Source organism: Heptranchias perlo, chromosome 23 (assembly GCF_035084215.1).
Source record: "Heptranchias perlo isolate sHepPer1 chromosome 23, sHepPer1.hap1, whole genome shotgun sequence".
Taxonomy (NCBI): domain Eukaryota; kingdom Metazoa; phylum Chordata; class Chondrichthyes; order Hexanchiformes; family Hexanchidae; genus Heptranchias; species Heptranchias perlo.
Genome location: NC_090347.1, coordinates 13,198,331 through 13,217,474, shown reverse-complemented (window position 1 = coordinate 13,217,474; position 19,144 = coordinate 13,198,331). Strand labels below are relative to the sequence as shown.

Below are 19,144 nucleotides of genomic sequence, written 5' to 3'. Positions count from 1 at the left end.
AGATTGCTCCGACAGGCGCGGCAAAGTCGGCAGCAACCCCTGAATGAAAGGAACGAATTTAACTTACTCCGTATCCATGACGTGGAATTGCTTAAATTGAGAGGCTGGAAATAAATTGCGTGATCAGCCCAGCCTTGGACAGCGTGGGTTGATGCACATAGCAAATGGCTGTGAGAATGGAAGCCCCTCCCAAAAGCAGGCAAGTAAAACTCATTCATTTAAAGTGACAGTATGTTAGTGTAAATAAAAAAATTAACATTTATTATAAAAAGCCAAGCAAATGATTTAATTTAATGAAACTTACAGAAGTTAAAAGTAAAAAAAAATAATTTTTAATGATCAAAAAATATTCAAATAAGAGTAATTTGACATTCCACATTTTTTTAATTTAATTTTTTGTTGCTTCGCAGTCATTAACAGTCACCGTGCTTTATTAAGTAGTGTAGGGCTGGTATTTTCCGGCATACTTTTTGGTGGCGTGAGTATCTTCATTCTAGCTGGGCAGATGGGTAAGTTTATGAATGTTTCCAGATTGTGTTTGCTTGTAGCGTAGATGGCCCTTTAATTCGTAACTGTCAAACCGCCAGTGAACAAATGGGAGCAAGTATGCGATTTCGGGGTTTTACTGCGCACGTGCGCATTCGAGGACTTACTCCATTGACTCGTCAGTGTTCGGGGAGGACACTGTTGCAATACGGCGTCCTCGGGTGAGTAATTTGTGGCCCAAAGTCACAGAGAAATGGGGCAGAGGCACAGAAAAAAGGGACGGTTTGTGTATAATGCACATTTCCAGCAGGTTGGAGGATGGGTCTATTTTTGTCTGATTACACTCCTGTGAAGTGCCATGGAATGTTTTACTACACTAAAGTTGCTATATAAATGCAAATTGTTCTTGTTTATTATCCCACCCTTGACAGCCTGTGATACTTTAAATTCAGGGAATATTCTGCATTCTAGACTCAAGGTCACATAGTTCTCAGGAAGTAGCCACAACACTGTTCTTTTTGCTGCTTACCAGTCTCCATTCTGGGTGAGTGGGTGGACGATAATTTATGGCCTCATTAAATTAAAGCATATTGAGAAATCCATGACTCTGGTTAATTGTGGAAAGGGACTAGTGCTACCTCTGGTACAATGATTGCTATCAACAGGCGAAGGAAAGGGAGTGCTGCACAAAGGGGATCAGTCACAGGACCTGTTGAAGGCAAGGTGACGTTGTTGGATGGCTGTCAGGGATGGAGCCCGTGGATTGCTCTGCTCTATTCCTAAAGCACACCAAACTCCTTGTCACGCTCAGGAAGAAACAAATGGCCACACACCCAAAAGCACCACAACAACCTCATGAAGGAAGCATCGCCAGCTCTTCGCTTAATCAGATATGGGTTTTTAATCATTTCCGTTCTGCTGTTTTGTTTATTTCTTATAAGGAAATAAGAAAGTTGTGCTGTTGACTAAAAGGCATTGGTCATGCCTCATCAGGAATACTGTGTGCAGTTCTGGTTACCTAGGAAGGATATTATTGCCTTAGGAAGGTACAGAGGTGAGCATCAAATATAACTCTCAGAATCAGGATTTGAAGTTATGAGGAAAGGTTAAGGAAGTTGTTTTACTTTTAATTGGAACAGCAGAGATTTTGAGGTGATCTAAGTGAAGTTTTCAAAGGAAATTGGTAAAACTGATTTGGGCAAATTATTCACGATGGTGAATGATTCAACTACCAGAGGCCGAAGGCAGGATTTTAGGAGTAAGAAGGAAAGTCGGGTGGAACTCCTTCACCCAAAAGGTAATAAGAGTTATGGAATATGTTACCAGGAAGGGTCATTGAGACAGACAGTATAAATGGATTTGAGAGAACTGAAGAGAGAAGAGGAAGGCAGTAGGTGAGCTTGATCTGAGAAAAAGGACCAGTTGTTTGGTGCCCATGGCTTTTTCACATTCCTAAAAACTCTTCTGCTCTTAAATGCATAAAACCAGTTTTGCTACATTTGCTTAATACCTCAATTCATTATTACCTGAGGGATCATTAAACACACAGACATTTATAAGTATAGCTGCACAGTGAAGTCCACACAGTGATGCCATGCCAACAGCTCTCTAATCCTCTGGCTTCATACTGGATTGAAAATGGTGTCAACACTGTGGTAACACATGACTGGAGATACACTGGAGATTATGGATGTAAAACATGGTTTTTCTGGACGTGGATGCAGCCTAGCCATGGCTGCCACTGAAAAGGTAAGTTTAATTACTTTGTTTTAAATTGATGTGGAGCCAGCAGGAGCAGGACTTACCTGGGGCAGGCGGCTGAATATTTGATTCTTCAGTCGGGTAAGCTTCCTGTGGAGGCACGACAGGCACCGGCAGCTTGCCGCGATTATTTAGATAAGACCCGAGAAACAATTTCTCGCGATCCTCGGCCTCTGCCTTCGGGGGCAGGGATCGTTCCCTGCGCCCATTTGGCACTTGAAAACTGGCCTAAGTGAATTTAGGTGTTTGATGTGCGCCATTTGCCTCCAGACAATATGGCCAACCGATGTGGTGCTCTGATGCCACCATGCTGCCACCTGACCTTTGAACTGCGGTGATTCAAAGGTACTGCCGCAGGTAACAGACTGTTCTAAGCTATTATCAATTGCTCCGCTGGTTGTAATTTCTGACACAGTTGGAGTCCTGTGCTGCGATTACTGGGACTTGTAGGGGTCTTTTTAATAAGAATAACGAAGTGACAATGGTAAAAGCAGCTCTGAGTTCCACTTGACAAGGCTCCTCAGTCTAGGTGGGAAAGTAAGCAGTTGCTTGCTAACACCCACAGGAGCACAGTGCGACCATCTTCCACTGGAGTGCTAATCTGAGTGCCCACCCTTACTGGCCTTGTGTTTATGTGCTGCTCACGTCAAATTTTCTTTTTATATGCAGATTTCTTACTTTACAAAAAAAAAGTGACTTTTTTTGGCGTATGGCCAAATATCAATCGCAACAAAGGGGATCTGCCAATCATGTAGCTGGAAAACTAGACGCTTACAACCTTAAAACATGCTAACCAATTAAAGGGTTAGCAATGAAATGTAGGTCTGAGAGCTGCAAGGAATGACAGGCGTATCTTCTTCAATCTGTATCTGTTTATCAAAAAGTAAACAACTGCAGAAATGAGAGGCTTCTTCAAAGTTGTTCAGGCGACTTGTGAGTGTCACTATTTATCAATGCCTTGTGATATAAAAATTGATTGAAGGACATTGAGTTGGAAGAAACAGCCAGGGATCTACAAAAAAGGGTTGGATAAAATCTGCAAATGGGCAGTTCAGCGGCAGATGAAATTCAGAACAGTGGAAGATACCACACATCGGAAAGAAAAAATAGGATGTCACTAATATTTTTTGGAACGTGTAGCATTAACTGACTGTTGACGGATTATGGACTTTTTAATACCAGTTTTAAGGAAACTAAAGAGAAACCCTGGATTGCTCAAAAAAAGCAGAATTTGGTTAAAATTATTACCAGCAAAGAATAGAACACAGAACTGTTAACTGCTTAGAAGGCTAACTGAGACGATATACTTTTGTGGAGATAAGGGTCGAAGTTAAAGAAGACAGCCGGCCAGTTAAACCTTGAGAGAGTGTGGAAAACTTAAACATTAGAAAACTGCCTTCGCATCCGAGAAAGAGAGAGGATGGTAGAGATCTCGGGCATAATAGTAGATTCGGCACTTAACAAGTTAAATCATTGTCTAACAGTGAATAGAATGCTTACTTATATTGCTGAGTTGGTTGAGTATAAGTGATCAAAGTTTCATGTTAAAACTGTCCAGTGCCCAGGTCAGACTGCACCTTCAGAACTGTCTTCAGTTTTGCTCACCGAGACACAAGGAAAGCATTCAAACCACGGAGGAGGTGCAGAGAAAAGCCTCAGGCTGATCGATAGCGTCAAAGGATTGAGTTAGAAATAAACTGGGGTTCCTAAACTTAGAAAGGAGGCCTCGAGGGAGGTTTTTATAGCATCCAAGACAGTAAACAGCATCGATAAGGCTAATCCGGAGCACTGTGTCAAGGTACGCCAGGATACTAGAGATAGGGGGTTTAGGTTAAAACCGGTGAGAAAGGAATGATTCAGACAAATGTCAGGAACAACTTCTTCATGCAAAGAATGATCAAAATTTGGATTAATCTTCCAAACAGAGAAATGGAGGCAATAACCCTAGGCTCATTCAGAAGAGAATTAATTGACTTTGTGGGTGGGGTGGGGGGGTGGGTGGGGTAGGTAAATGGATAAAACAGATAAGATGGGCCAAACAGCCTCCTTCACCTTTCTTGTGAGTCTTTGTGAAATCCAAGCCCTGTAGCCTTCTATGATGGTTTTAATGGCTAATTTATAACTATGGAGAAACCGGAGTTAAATAATATTGCTCTCCAATTGCTACCTGCATTTGTTGCAGTTTCTTTTAACACGACTGGACACATTTCTTTCGATCCGCAGTTTTGCCTTCCATTTTTCCATGGGTTGTTCACAGCCACATACCTGGCCTTCACTGTGCTGGCCAAACAATTTGATTGACAGCCAATTCTGCCAAGCCAATTCTGCTGCTATCGCTTCCTACTACTACCCCAAATATGGAGCATTTTGTCACAGTTCCATGGACTGAGGACTAACAAACACCACCAGCCCCCACTCCCCTCCCCCCCGCAACTGTAAGCGCTGGCCTTGACTCACGGGCATTGTGGAGATATAAATTCATGGCCAAACAGTTTGTCGCTAGGAAGCTTAGGGTCTGTGGTTTTGACTGACGTTTGGCTGAGCAGTTTCATCTTTTCTCAACCAAACTTGAAGCTATAATTTCCCATTTCATTGTTTTCACAGAGTAACTTCTCTAAAGGACTTCTTCTCTTAATGGAATTCACCTACGTGTGATGCAAATTGTAAAGCAGGCCTCATTTCTGATTAATAAGCTACTGCTGGATATGTCAAAGCTTCAATAAATGGAAACTCTGTGCCAAGCTGTGGTTTCGCGTCAAATTTCATCCACAGACCTGGAAAACCCCAGGTTTCTGTTTTTTTGATACAGTTAAGTGAATTTCACCTATTGGAGCTGACATTTCATTTACTTCAGTGGTTTCTTTGGGGTATTGATGCAAATGTGGCACCGGTGCCAACCTTACAATGACATCATTCTCCTCACTCAGTGCCAGCCTTACAATAACATCACCCTCCTCACTCAGTGCAAACCTTACAATAACCTCATCCTCCTCACTCAGTGCCAGCCTTACAATAACCTCATCCTCCTCACTCAGTGCCAGCCTTACAATAACATCATCCTCCTCACTCAGTGCCAGCCTTACAATAACATCATCCTCCTCACTCAGTGCCAGCCTTACAATAACATCATCCTCCTCATTCAGTGCCAACCTTATAATAACCTCATCCTCCTCACTCAGTGCCAGCCTTACAATAACATCATCCTCCTCATTCAGTGCCAACCTTATAATAACCTCATCCTCCTCACTCAGTGCCAGCCTTATAATAACCTCATCCTCCTCACTCAGTGCCAGCCTTACAATAACATCATCCTCCTCATTCAGTGCCAGCCTTACAATAACCTCATCCTCCTCACTCAGTGCCAGCCTTACAATAACATCATCCTCCTCATTCAGTGCCAACCTTACAATAACATCATCCTCCTCACTCAGTGCCAACCTTACAATAACATCATCCTCCTCACTCAGTGCCAGCCTTACAATAACATCATCCTCCTCACTCAGTGCCAGCCTTACAATAACATCATCCTCCTCACTCAGTGCCAGCCTTACAATAACATCATCCTCCTCACTCAGTGCCAACCTTACAATAACATCATCCTCCTCACTCAGTGCCAGCCTTACAATAACATCATCCTCCTCACTCAGTGCCAGCCTTACAATAACATCACCCTCCTCACTCAGTGCCAGCCTTACAATAACCTCATCCTCCTCACTCAGTGCCAGCCTTACAATAACCTCATCCTCCTCACTCAGTGCCAGCCTTACAATAACATCACCCTCCTCACTCAGTGCCAGCCTTACAATAACATCACCCTCCTCACTCAGTGCCAACCTTACAATAACATCACCCTCCTCACTCAGTGCCAACCTTACAATAACATCACCCTCCTCACTCAGTGCCAGCCTTACAATAACATCACCCTCCTCACTCAGTGCCAGCCTTATAATAACCTCATCCTCCTCACTCAGTGCCAACCTTACAATAACATCACCCTCCTCACTCAGTGCCAGCCTTACAATAACCTCATCCTCCTCACTCAGTGCCAGCCTTATAATAACCTCATCCTCCTCACTCAGTGCCAGCCTTACAATAACATCATCCTCCTCACTCAGTGCCAGCCTTACAATAACATCATCCTCCTCACTCAGTGCCAGCCTTACAATAACCTCACCCTCCTCACTCAGTGCCAGCCTTACAATAACATCATCCTACTCACTCAGTGCCAACCTTACAATAACCTCATCCTCCTCACTCAGTGCCAGCCTTACAATAACATCATCCTCCTCATTCAGTGCCAACCTTATAATAACATCATCCTCCTCACTCAGTGCCAACCTTATAATAACATCACCCTCCTCACTCAGTGCCAGCCTTACAATAACATCATCCTCCTCACTCAGTGCCAGCCTTACAATAACATCATCCTCCTCACTCAGTGCCAGCCTTACAATAACCTCATCCTCCTCACTCAGTGCCAGCCTTACAATAACATCACCCTCCTCACTCAGTGCCAGCCTTACAATAACATCACCCTCCTCACTCAGTGCCAGCCTTACAATAACCTCATCCTCCTCACTCAGTGCCAGCCTTACAATAACATCATCCTCCTCACTCAGTGCCAGCCTTACAATAACATCATCCTCCTCACTCAGTGCCAGCCTTACAATAACCTCATCCTCCTCACTCAGTGCCAGCCTTACAATAACATCATCCTCCTCACTCAGTGCCAGCCTTACAATAACATCACCCTCCTCACTCAGTGCCAACCTTATAATAACCTCATCCTCCTCACTCAGTGCCACCCTTACAATAACATCATCCTCCTCACTCAGTGCCAGCCTTACAATAACATCACCCTCCTCACTCAGTGCCAGCCTTACAATAACCTCATCCTCCTCACTCAGTGCCAGCCTTACAATAACATCATCCTCCTCACTCCGTGCCAGCCTTACAATAATCTCATCCTCCTCACTCAGTGCCACCCTTACAATAACATCATCCTCCTCACTCAGTGCCAGCCTTACAATAACATCATCCTCCTCACTCAGTGCCAACCTTACAATAACCTCATCCTCCTCACTCAGTGCCAGCCTTACAATAATCTCATCCTCCTCACTCAGTGCCAGCCTTACAATAATCTCATCCTCCTCACTCAGTGCCAGCCTTACAATAACCTCATCCTCCTCACTCAGTGCCAGCCTTACAATAACCTCATCCTCCTCACTCAGTGCCAGCCTTACAATAATCTCATCCTCCTCACTCAGTGCCAGCCTTACAATAACATCACCCTCCTCACTCAGTGCCAGCCTTACAATAACCTCATCCTCCTCACTCAGTGCCAACCTTATAATAACCTCATCCTCCTCACTCAGTGCCAGCCTTACAATAACATCACCCTCCTCACTCAGTGCCAGCCTTACAATAACATCACCCTCCTCACTCAGTGCCAGCCTTACAATAACCTCATCCTCCTCACTCAGTGCCAGCCTTACAATAACCTCATCCTCCTCACTCAGTGCCAGCCTTACAATAACATCATCCTCCTCACTCAGTGCCAGCCTTATAATAACCTCATCCTCCTCACTCAGTGCCAGCCTTACAATAACCTCATCCTCCTCACTCAGTGCCAGCCTTACAATAATCTCATCCTCCTCACTCAGTGCCAGCCTTACAATAACCTCATCCTCCTCACTCAGTGCCAGCCTTACAATAACCTCATCCTCCTCACTCAGTGCCAGCCTTACAATAACATCACCCTCCTCACTCAGTGCCAACCTTACAATAATCTCATCCTCCTCACTCAGTGCCAGCCTTACAATAACCTCATCCTCCTCACTCAGTGCCAGCCTTACAATAACCTCATCCTCCTCACTCAGTGCCAGCCTTACAATAATCTCATCCTCCTCACTCAGTGCCAGCCTTACAATAACCTCATCCTCCTCACTCAGTGCCAGCCTTACAATAACCTCATCCTCCTCACTCAGTGCCAGCCTTACAATAATCTCATCCTCCTCACTCAGTGCCAGCCTTACAATAACCTCATCCTCCTCACTCAGTGCCAGCCTTACAATAATCTCATCCTCCTCACTCAGTGCCAGCCTTACAATAATCTCATCCTCCTCACTCAGTGCCAGCCTTACAATAATCTCATCCTCCTCACTCAGTGCCAGCCTTACAATAACCTCATCCTCCTCACTCAGTGCCAGCCTTACAATAATCTCATCCTCCTCACTCAGTGCCAGCCTTACAATAATCTCATCCTCCTCACTCAGTGCCAGCCTTAAATAACCTCATCCTCCTCACTCAGTGCCAGCCTTACAATAACATCACCCTCCTCACTCAGTGCCAGCCTTACAATAACATCACCCTCCTCACTCAGTGCCAGCCTTACAATAATCTCATCCTCCTCACTCAGTGCCAGCCTTACAATAACCTCATCCTCCTCACTCAGTGCCAACCTTACAATAACACCATCCTCCTCACTCAGTGCCAGCCTTACAATAACATCACCCTCCTCACTCAGTGCCAGCCTTACAATAACATCACCCTCCTCACTCAGTGCCAGCCTTACAATAACATCACCCTCCTCACTCAGTGCCAGCCTTATAATAACCTCATCCTCCTCACTCAGTGCCAGCCTTACAATAACATCACCCTCCTCACTCAGTGCCAACCTTATAATAACATCACCCTCCTCACTCAGTGCCAGCCTTACAATAACCTCATCCTCCTCACTCAGTGCCAGCCTTACAATAACCTCATCCTCCTCACTCAGTGCCAGCCTTACAATAACCTCATCCTCCTCACTCAGTGCCAGCCTTACAATAACATCATCCTCCTCACTCAGTGCCAGCCTTACAATAACATCATCCTCCTCACTCAGTGCCAGCCTTACAATAAAATCATCCTCCTCACTCAGTGCCAGCCTTACAATAACATTATCCTCCTCACTCAGTGCCAGCCTTACAATAACCTCATCCTCCTCACTCAGTGCCAGCCTTACAATAATCTCATCCTCCTCACTCAGTGCCAGCCTTACAATAACCTCATCCTCCTCACTCAGTGCCAGCCTTACAATAACCTCATCCTCCTCACTCAGTGCCAGCCTTACAATAATCTCATCCTCCTCACTCAGTGCCAGCCTTACAATAACATCATCCTCCTCACTCAGTGCCAGCCTTACAATAACCTCATCCTCCTCACTCAGTGCCAGCCTTACAATAACATCATCCTCCTCACTCAGTGCCAGCCTTACAATAACCTCATCCTCCTCACTCAGTGCCAGCCTTATAATGACATCATCCTCCTCACTCAGTGCCAGTCTTGTGATACCATCATCCTCCTCACTCAGCGCCACTGGTCGGAAGCTGGGTTTAAGCTCGAGGGAGCAGGTCGATAATGGTCATTATCACGGCAAGTCATTACGTTCTGCTTGCAAAACCAGAACTGCAGCATAAGCCTGGACATATCTCCGTGTAATATATACATATATTTCCCCTGGAATCAGACTTATGTTCAAGGCAAGGTACAAGTTTGTGCGTGGCTAATTAAAACATTTTTATTTTGTTTCTTTAAACTAAAAATAACAAAGGAAAATTAGCTTTTTTTGCTTTCTTGAGACACAAATATTAGTAGATTCCAATTGACATGCTTGCCAACATAAGCAAAACGACCACGCACTGGTTAAGAACATAGGAAATAGGAGCAGGAGTAGGCCATACTGCCCCTCGAGCCTGCTCTGCCATTCAATCAGATCATGGCTGATCTGTGACCTCAACTCCACTCTCCCACCCGATCCCCATATCCCTTGATTCCTTTAGAGTTCAAAAAACTATCTCAGCCTTGAATATACTCAACGACTGAGCGACAGACAGAAAATAACGGAGAGCTCAGAGCATGGCACAAAACCTTTTTTTAAAATTAAACATTTACATTTAGGAATCAACAAAGCAGCTGATTTGATTCTATTTCCCCATCTTCACTTAACACATACTCAAGCTGAGCTGCTTATTTCTGACTTAGAAATATTTTTGCCTGGGTTTGAATTCCCCTATGTCAGGCTTAGTGTACTGGTTAACACACTACTTAAAACCCAACCCGACATACAATGCTTTAACAAAGTCATTAACCTGTTTATTTTATTTTAATAGGTTAATGATTTTGTTATAATAGCACAGAAAGGAATTTTACCTAGACACGTTAACTACAGTGCTAAGAGGAGTAATTAGCGGAAAAATGAAGCCTAAGGAACATGAGTTAAAAGATAACTGGCAAACGTCCACACATGTGTACCTACAATCCTGAATGTGTTTTGCTGGTTTTCTCAGTCAAAAAGAGCACAACTGAGTATTTGTTTGTGCCTGTGAGCATATATAATATTCAGTCTTGCTCTAAGGATATATCTGATCCTTTGCTTTCTAGAAGAGGTAGGTATACCTAGGTGTTTCCTGGTGGGTGTTGCAGATACTTATCCAATGGTGAGTTTGAGAAGATTTTTCCACAATCTTTAATATTTGAATTTTGGATTCATGCGTCAGTTTCTGAGCCTTCTAACCCGAAGTCTGAATGATCTGAACACTCATCTACAAAGAATTACATAGAATTTACAGCACAGAAACAGGCCATTCGGCCCAACAGGTCAATGCCGGTGTTTATGCTCCATACCAGCCTCCTCCCACCCTCTTCATCTAACCCTATCAGCATATCCTTCTATTCCTTTCTTGCTCATGTGTTTATCTAGCTTCCCCTTAAATGTATCTATGCTATTTGCCTCAACTACCCCATGAGGTAGCAAGTGCCACATTCTAACCAATCTCTGGGTAAAGAAGTTTCTCCTGAATTCCCTATTGGATTATTAGTGACTATCTTATATTTATGACCCCGAGTTTTGGTCTCCCTTGGAAACGTCTTATCTACGTCTACCCTATCAAACCCTTTCATAATTTTAAAGACCTCTATTAGGTCACCCCTCAGCCTTCTCTTTTCTAGACAAAAAAGCCCCAGCCTGTTCAATCTTGCAGTGCACAAAGCCACCATAACCAACCATGTCACGCTACACGTAACCCCACCAGCGAAAAAAGAGTTATCTGTTTTTAATACAACCGATCATTCTCTCTCTTTCTCTTCCTTTCGGATGTTTCTCTCTCTCTCTCTCTCTGTCTTTGGGCTCTGACCATTTGTATATTCAGTAGTCCTGTATGTAATGTCTCTCTGTCTGAACACTATTCGACTCCTTTGATTGCCTTGACAACGGGCAGTTGGAAAGATTATCTGTAATCACCAGGTATTGTTCTCTGACTATATATGCGGTACCTTCCATGGAATCCCACACTCACTTGATGAAGGAGAAAGCCTCCGAAAGCTTGTGATTTTCAAATAAAACTGTTGAACTATAACCTGGTGTTGTAAGATTCCTTACAACTTCTTTTAAACAGTAATGTGCACTCTAGTACACAGTATATGGCATGGGACAGATTCCCCCTAAGTTTCTGACTAAAGGGACCTGCCTGCTAGTGAGGAGCAACTATGAAGAAATCAAAGGTGAAAATATTATTAGAGAATAACGTATAATAAAAATTGAAGTCACATAAAATCAATATATTCATCAGCCATTTTTATTTAGACTCAAGAAGCTGTGAGAAAGGGGAACAATATGGAGCAGTAATTTGTTTTTTATTATCTTATCCTGCCTCATAGTAATGTAGGTCATGTGCACAGAGCCCTGGCCTGTTGGTTTACACTATGCATCTCATGCAACCATGTAATCCAGCCTAATGATGTAAACGTAATCAGCACACTGCTTTAGCTTGGCTGTCTTGAGAACTTCCCTCCTATCTCTGATGTGTCATGCAAATAGAGATGTGTTGTCTGCGCTCGGGTGGATTCTGACAGTCTGGGAGGATATGTGGTCTCCAAAATAGCTGGACTGGCAGTCTGTCAGATTTAGTTTGAGACAGTGCACTTAAGCCCTCTGGACTGTATAACACTGACGGCTTTCCCACTTCCCGTTGTTACAATGCACTGTGAGGTTTAATCCCCACAAAATATTGATTCACCCAGAATCATCATTGTTTTTTTTCTTTGACAATTTTCCTGTTCCTTCTCTCCATTTTTACCAGCTGCTGACTTCGTTTAACAAGGAACGCAGTAAACAAGCTGCAGATTTATCCACAAGCTTACGTGAGTACTGCCCCGTGATTAGTACTTCAGGTACACACACCTGTTTGAGAACAGATAGTTCCAACTATGGATCCATGTGAGAACAGAGTGAATTGTGATCGCGAGCAATGAGTGAACAGACTCCTAGAGAAGCTAAAGAAAACTCAAACTGCTAAAACCGCAGCTCTCTCCTCCAGCTCCACGACAAAGTGAACTCTTGGCTCAGCTCCAAGTTTCCATTTCACCACTGGGAGAAAAAAAAATAACTGAGCTCGGTCCAAACCTTGCAAATCTTACTTTTGGCTCGATTCTTCTAAAACTTGCCCAAGTTTGGATAATGTCGGATTTCAGGTTCGGATTTGTACTCCTCCCTAGTGATCACAGTTGTGACTTTATGGGTCCCGACTGCCAGGTACTTCTGGCACTGGAACCCAGAAGTACAGGTCCGTGAAGTAAGTGATGAAAAGAGAAACCGCAAAAAGCTGGAAAACTGAAATGAAAACAGAAAACGCTGAAAATTGACAGGAGGTCCACAGCATCCAAAAAAAATGAAAAGGGCTGAGGTTCTTTGTCAGAATTGGATAATGTAAAGTGGGACAACAATGTGGAGGGCCGCTCAATACAAAAAGGGGAGGAGAGAATGACAAGGAACGGAGAAGACTACAGAACTGTTAACTTTAATTCCAAAAAGTTGAGCTCACTCTGTGTGATATTAAACAAAAGCATTAATGTGTCTGTGTCTTTTGTCTGCCATGTGAAGGAAAGCATGAGCTCCCTTTTTTTAAATAGGTTAATCCCTTCATTAAAATAACAGACAGAGAAATTTCCTGCAAACATGTTGATGTGATCATTATTAATCTTGTGCAGCGTGACATAGCCCCAGAGATTCAACTATTAGGTTAACTATTGGAAATGAGAATAGGGAGTGATGTATATGAATTGATATTGCCCGATTTACATTGTCACCCAAAGTCAAAATTACCTCCTGCAAAAAGGCAACAATAAAGAGGAGGAAAGAAAATTGATGCAGAATTTTCAACCCACAAGCAGAGAAGCGCTCACTGCCAAAAAAAACTAGATTTCAAAAACTGTCCAAATAACAACAGCTGCAATCTTGTTTTAAGAGACACTCCAAAGCAAGGGAAAGCCAGTTTTGATGTCATGTGCCCATTTTGGCAGCGCTGGGGGAGTGGGACCATGCCTGAATTCATGAAGTTCGGTGCGGGGATCCGATTTGCAGAGGGCTCGCGTGCTGGTATCGCTGCCTTTTCGTTCCTGTCGATATCGCTCCTTGAAAGATTAGATGTGCCGTGAATCGGGCACATGGGGACGGGCCCAGTTTCCTAACCTGTGCCCATCACCTGTGAGACTCCAGATTGTGGGCAGATCATTGTGCAATGAGGTCTATGGCATTTTGTTTGCCAACTGTTAAATACTATGGTGGTACATAACATGACATAAACATTATTTAACAGTGTCACACCAGTAATAGCCTTCTGACTGAAATGTGCTGAAAGAACTTACAGATCTGGGGATGGAATTTCCATGGGCGTTCTCCTGACTTCCTGCTGCAGCTTTGGCAGATGATCAGCAAAAACCTCCGAGGCGGCATAAAAAGCAGTCTTTAGTCGTTTACACAGTTTCTACCAATCTACCGCCAAGCTGCCACTGAAATTCCAGCCGTTGGTTCAGATCAAGTGCTTGTTCAAACGCTTCCATATGAGAGTCATGCCATCCAAATTTGCTGCCACATTTTGTCTTGCTGTATTGACTGTTGCGTCGGGACAGACATCTACTTTGACAGGACGGAATGGCCTATAAATTCAGCCGCACAGCGATCCATTTCTCGGGCGCTAACCAGCTTACTAAACCCCCAACATGACAGGCAGGAAGCGGGTACCTATTTCCCGGCCGGAAGTGAGCTGCCTGCCATATTGATGAAGGGAAACAAATAGGCATCCAGGGACCACGCCTGAAACTCCCCCTCCAGCCTCCTAACTCCCGACCCCCGGCCTCCGATCCTCCCCCTCCCTGGTCTCCTGTCTCCCAGCCTCTGGCTTCATTCACCTGAGGGCTGCTGCCACGGCCTTGGTTTCCTCTTCGTCGGCTGGCTGTTTGCGTCATGCCAGCTCCGTTAAAATGAGGCCCAATATCAGGGGGCGCCTCGGGCTTCACCATTCAGGCGCAGGGAACGTATCCCGCGTGCCTAAAAAATGGGCGCGGCCAAATTACTACCCTATCGTCTACTGTTTCTAGCCAAGAATGTTAACTTGCAAAGCACAAGCTGCTGCTGGTGTTGTCCTGTTACAGGCACTAGTTCAATCAGAAACCTTTCCACATGTTCAGTTCATATTTGTAACAATTTCCAGTGGAACTGCCCTCATCAGCAAAGCACACTGTTACGATTTAAAATGTTAATGTAAAATAGGGAGGTCAATTCTCTTTTCCATATCAAATAAGTCAGAATAGCTGGGTAAATGTGGTCAACATTATTTTTTTTCCAACTCAAGCAATCATTCAACAAGTAGGGTGTTAACTAAAGGATGTTTTTATTGCACAATGCAGTACCCTCCCCATGGTTTGCAATGTAAAGGCACTTTCTGGATGTTCAGATAATATGTTACAGACTGCTTGCCACCCACTGGCCTTATCTATACTGTCGCCTTAATGGAACAAGTCTGTGCCTAATCGCCACCATTACCCTCACGAGGTAACTACTAACTAGAGATATCAACAGGAAGTTGCCATCTCTACTTTAAACACTTTACAGCCCCACCAAGTTTGCATTGCAAAAATAAAATCAAAATGGGTATTGAGTATAATCAGCATCAGCTGGTGTAAAGCATCAATATTTGTTGACACAGCAATTATCATAATTCCACTCCACAATCTTATCTCTTGTTGTGTAGGGAGCCTAAGCTATGGGGTCCAGAAAATAATACACAGACACACTCTCCTGCCCTCCAACCAGTGAGAAAAAATTATACTTCTGCACATGACAACTGTCGCTCTGGAAATCACCTGCTTTCACTGCTACGGTCAACATTGTGCATGTCTGGCTGTTTCGAATGTATTTCATTCTCTGATAAGACCACTTTCCCTTTAAAGATCCTGAGGGTGAAATTGCTCAATGCCAGCAGCACCAAATGAGCTCCTAGTGAATCGGCAGCTGGCTTTACACCGCTCCTGGTTTTATTTTCTATTCACTTCACTGCAAAAGAAAATTGGGCACCGGGTAACATAGAAAATAGACTGCCGATTCTCTATGAGCCTGTTTCGCACTACTGGTGAAGGCCAATTCACCCCCTCCTCCCCCCGTATCATCTGACAGGTGAATTGGGCTATTTGCATGATATTCATTTTGTATCTCACAACGATCTGGAACCGCTCCAGTTGTTCCCAATATATACTGCTCCATTTTGTTCAGAAACCGGTGTTTTATACTGCACCTGGATCCCTCTCCTGACTGCATCTGGATCCCTCTCCCTCCAGATCTGCAGCTGGATCCCTCTCCTGACTGCATCTGGATCCCTCTCCCTCCAGATCTGCAGCTGGATCCCTCTCCCTCCTGATCTGCATCAGGATCCCTCTCCCTCTTGATCTGCATCTGGATCCCTCTTCTGAATGCATCTGGATCCCTCTCCCTCCTTCTCTGCATCTGGATCCCTCTCCTGACTGCATCTGGATCCCTCTCCCTCCTGATCTGCATCTGGATCCCTCTCCCTCCTGATCTGCATCTGGATCGTTCTCTCTCCTACTGCATTTGGATCCCTCTCCCTCCTGATCTGCAACTGGATCCTTCTCCCTCCTGTTTTGCATCTGGATCCCTTTCTCTCCTATAAGACCATAAGGCCAAAAGAGATAGGAGCAGGAGTAGGCCATTTGGCTCCTCAAGCCTGCTCCACCATTCAATGAGATCATGGCTGATCTGATTTTTACCTCAACTCCACTTTCCCGCCTTTTCCCCATATCCTTTGACTCCCTTGCTGATCAAAAATTTGTCTAACTCAGCCTTGAACGTATTCAATGACTCAGCCTCCACAGCTTTTTGGGGTAAAGAATTCCAAAGATTCACGACCCTCTGGGAGTAGAAATTCCTCCTCATTTCCGTCTAAAACGGGCGATCCCTTATTCTGAGACTATGCCCCCTACTTTTAGATTCCCCCATGAGGGGTAACATCCTCTCAGCATCTACCCTATCGAGTCCCCTCAGAATCTTGTATGTTTCAATAAGATCGCCTCTCATTCTTCTAATCTCCAATGAGTACAGACCCAACCTATTCAATCTTTCCTCATAAGACAACGCTTCCATACCCGGAATGAATCTAGTGAACCTTCTCTGAACTGCTTCCAATGCAAGTATGTCCTTCCTTAAATAATGGCACCAGAACTGTATGCAGTACTACAGGTGTGGTCTCACCAGCACCCTGTACAGTTGTAGCATGACTCCCCTGCTTATATACTCCATCCCCCTAGAAATAAAGGCCAATATTCCATTTGCCTTCCGGATTACCTGCTGCACCTGTATCCTGATCGGCATCTGGATCTCTCTCTCTCCTGATCTGCATCTGGATCTTCCTCTCTCTCCTGATCTGCATCTGGATCCCTCTGCCTCCTGATTTGCATCTGGATCCCTCTCCTGATCTGAATCTGGATCCCCCTCCCTCCTGATCTGCATCTGCATCTTTCTCTCTCCTGATCTGCATCTGGATCCCTCTCTGCATCTGCATCTGGATCCCTCTCCCTCCTGATCTGCATCTGGATCCCTCTCCTGACTGCATCTGGATCCCTCTCCCTCCTTATCTGCATCTGGATCCCTCTCCCTCCTTATCTGCATCTGGATCCCTCTCCCTCCTGATCTGCATCTGGATTCCTCTCCCTCCTGATCTGCATCTGGATCCCTCTCCCTCCTGATCTGCATCTGGATTCCTTTCCACCCTGATCTGCATCTGGATCCCTTTCTCTCCTGATCTGCATCTGAATTCCTTTCCATCCTGATCTGCATCTGAATTCCTTTCCATCCTGATCTGCATCTGGATCCCTCTCCATCCTGATCGACTCTGAGTTTTTCTCCCTCTTGATCTTTATACTGCTCCCTAATGCAGGGGCTGCACCCAAAATATTAACACATCTTTTCTTTTTACAGATGCTGATGGATCTCCTGTGTATTTCTAGCACTTTCTAGTTTTATTTCAGATCTAAGCATTTGCATTGTTTTTAAATCCCCCTGTCCCAGTGGATCCAGCCTTTCCCTCTGATTTCCGTGTCTTAACCTCCCTGCTCAATCACCCCCTGTTGAAAGGCTGATCATTTCTGCTGTCACAGTGAGAGTCAGGGAATGCTAAAGAAGGGCACGCCCATCCTCCATGCAAGCAGTGTATTCCCATACTGAGGACAGACACATCATAGAGAGGTCTGGAATAGTCACATCTGCCAAAACTGGATCATTCTGTTACTTATTTTCCGATCTATAAGGTGCTGTACCCAGATCACAATCAGAATTTTCTGCTTTGTCCCTGTCATTTTCTTGTAATCTTTGATCACTTCCCTGTGACACCCATCAGTGAACACACGTAAAGGACGTCAGAGGAACAATAAAATCTCTGTGAGACATTGTTAAATAATAATGGAATAATTCTGATTAGCGGTGGAAAACACTTAGTTAATCTGCTGGACCCTGACATCAGACAAGTCCTGTCATAAACAGTGTGCCACTTTTAAATTGCAGAGTACAACATCTTAGAAACAAAACAAAAGCAGCCTCTGTTAGACATTTTGATGCACTTCACACTAAAGATGAAAAGGTCGCAACTTGGTCTAAGATCATTTGATTGCAGCTAATGGGGACTAGCGGAATCTTAACAGGAACGTACTGACATAGTAATGATTGGAAAGGAATCTGTACATGGAGCAAATGGGCTTTTGTTCGACTTGCTCTTTAATAAAGAAGCTGCTATTCTCACAATTTTAAATTATTTAAAGTAACTGAATCCTTAATGACTACTGGACGAGGGAGTGCTGAGTGTTGGATAATTACTAGGTTTGCCTGCTGGATTGTTTAAAAAAATTATTTATCCGGAATTCATCTTTTCTGGTTTCTGCTTTAAAGCAGGTAAAGTTCAAAGATTTAGAAATTTGAAACTAAAGATTTAATCCCGATTTCACAGGCTGGAGCATAGATACAGATAGATCCCTTCTACTGCAGCACTAGGGAGTACTAATACTCCAGGCCAGACGTGAGTACTCCAATGATCTCCTGGCCGGCCTTCCATCTGAAATTGAACAGTAATTGGCATTGAAATTGGCAATCTTGCTCAGAGAGGCCACAGTGTAGGTGCTGGGAAAAATACAGTACTGTCGCAGTAGGGCTGCTTTATGGAAATTGGGGCTGAGACAGATTGTTGGGGCAGAGCAGAAAGAGCTTTTCTTGGCGTCTAACCACGACTTGAAAGTGCTTGTTGCTGAAACTGGGGCCCTAATATTTCCGGGGAGGCGGGGAGGGAGCGGATCCACTTTTAGCAGCTGGGAATTTGAATTCTTTGTTCTCCGTTTCCCGCGCGGCAGCCGGCCAGATTGAGAGGCTGGCCGGCTGTCGGGCGGGAAGGCCCGCGGTATAAGGTCGCAGCCGGGGACCGGAGAGGAGGGAAGGAGGTAGAGATCGCGGTGGGGGGATAGGATCACAGAGGAGGGGGTCGGCCACTCGCTGGGAGGGCGTCTGGAGATCATGGGGAGGGGA

The 19,144-nt window shown here is 44.5% G+C and overlaps 1 protein-coding gene and 1 long non-coding RNA gene across 2 annotated transcripts in view; one reads left to right on the top strand and one right to left on the bottom strand.

The window, feature by feature from the left end:
• The window catches only part of LOC137341107 (inward rectifier potassium channel 16-like), a 110,659-nt gene that overhangs the window by 53,724 nt on the left and 37,791 nt on the right, over positions 1–19,144 (bottom strand). The window lies entirely within an intron of this gene.
• Positions 1,497–4,946, top strand: LOC137341369 (uncharacterized). Its single transcript, XR_010967014.1, has 3 exons — positions 1,497–1,540; positions 2,036–2,235; positions 4,852–4,946. It is a non-coding gene; the product is annotated as an uncharacterized lncRNA (long non-coding RNA).